This window comes from Cottoperca gobio, chromosome 16 (genome assembly GCF_900634415.1).
Source record: "Cottoperca gobio chromosome 16, fCotGob3.1, whole genome shotgun sequence".
Taxonomy (NCBI): Eukaryota; Metazoa; Chordata; class Actinopteri; order Perciformes; family Bovichtidae; genus Cottoperca; species Cottoperca gobio.
The window spans coordinates 3,325,884-3,327,357 of NC_041370.1; the positions used below are offsets into that span (position 1 = coordinate 3,325,884).

General features: G+C 38.1%; 1 protein-coding gene across 7 annotated transcripts in view; it reads left to right on the plus strand.

Moving 5' to 3' along the window:
- The first annotated feature begins 259 nt into the window (after window positions 1-259).
- dedd1 (death effector domain-containing 1) overlaps window positions 260-1,474 on the plus strand; it is a 19,283-nt gene continuing 18,068 nt past the window's right edge. For 5 of the 7 annotated variants that reach the window (XR_003833715.1, XR_003833716.1, XR_003833717.1 and 2 more), the window contains exons 1-2: window positions 300-620; window positions 721-898. The gene's annotated coding sequence lies outside the window, so the exon portion shown is untranslated. Of the gene's footprint in view, window positions 621-720; window positions 899-1,474 lie in introns of all 7 variants that reach the window. The other 2 variants (XM_029451725.1, XM_029451727.1) reach the window with 2 other exon arrangements.

A 1,474-nucleotide genomic window follows, 5' to 3' on the forward strand; every position in this document is an offset into this window, starting at 1 on the left:
AGAGCATTTGAACAAGGCTGAGAGTAGGACATACCGGACTTAATAAAACACTGCACTTAATAAAGAAACATCCGTCAGGATTATATGAGAACTGTCGAGTAGACAGTAGAGGAATCAGCTGAGCAGGTAATTTTTCACTGTCGAGAATGAGAAACACCAAAAAGAGAAATCAGCTTGGAGTGAAAGAACGGAGTCTGGGTTAGGAGACTATTTAGTTTTTTAAGGGACAGACAATTCTGGTCCACACTCCAACACAGTAGGTGGCGGTCATGCGGCTGAACGCTGGTTGCTACCCGCAATAAAACCGAAGAAGAAGAAGAAAAAGAAGAAGAAGACTGCGGAGCTGTGGAAGTTGTCAGAACATCCAACGCTAATAACTAGGAACGTGAGTTTTCACGGACATTACATGTTTAAATATAACTTTAAAAATGAATTGAACACTTTTATACCCGTTTGTATTTACGTTATCGTTGCTATCACCGAGGACCCGTCTGCACTAAGGCCCGTGTGTAACTAACGTTAGCTAGCAACGGTCCGTTGCTATGCATTATCGCAAATACATGACACATTAATTTCAACAGTGAACGGGATATATCTTATATATGTCATATCACACCGGGGTAAGCACTAGTTCTTTCTTTTATAATTGGTCATTTAGATAAACAGCTGTTTAAAGTTTATCGTGTTTATGCTTGTTCTGTTGTTTTTTTCCGCCGTCAGAAAAACGTGATGACGTAACGAGTCAAGAGGGTTATTTGCTCCAACGTTTGCTGCTTAAAGGTCTCTGGCTTCCTGCTTTAGTACACATATTCTCTGAAACGACGACAACAAAGCACATTCACAGCTGACAGAACTTTGCATTGTATGTTTGAAGACAGCACCGAGCTGACTACTACAGGTAGGACTGCTGATCTTTGCTTTACAAACATCGTGTGTTCATCGTGACGCTAAAATGTTACCATAACATTGACTTAAGCTGTATTGTGAAGTGCAGACGGAGTGTGGTCCTGGTGCCTTATCTCTTAAATGAATAACTTTACGGAATATAATTTACACACAATGACATGAAATAAAAGGTCAAATGTATGCTAAATAAAGATATGGTTTCTAAAGGAAAAAGCAAGTACAACATAATATACAGTACAGCATAACTATTTGTGTTGGTGGTTGGATTTAGTTGAGTTTTTTACATTCAGGGGTCTAAAAATACATTAATCTCAAAAAATAGAAAATATGCTTTGTATCAGATTTAGCTCATTTCCATATGTAGGCCCTGGGCGGGTGAAATGAAACAGTAGACAAACACTCACACACACTTCATAGGAATAAACACAAAACAGAATATGAATCAAAATATTACATCTAATGTAAAAAGTGCATGCCTCTTAACGCTGAGCATTGGACACAAATCATATGTTGTTATTTCTAACTTCACAGTTGAAGAGCTAACATTTGACATGTCTAATGTAGTGCT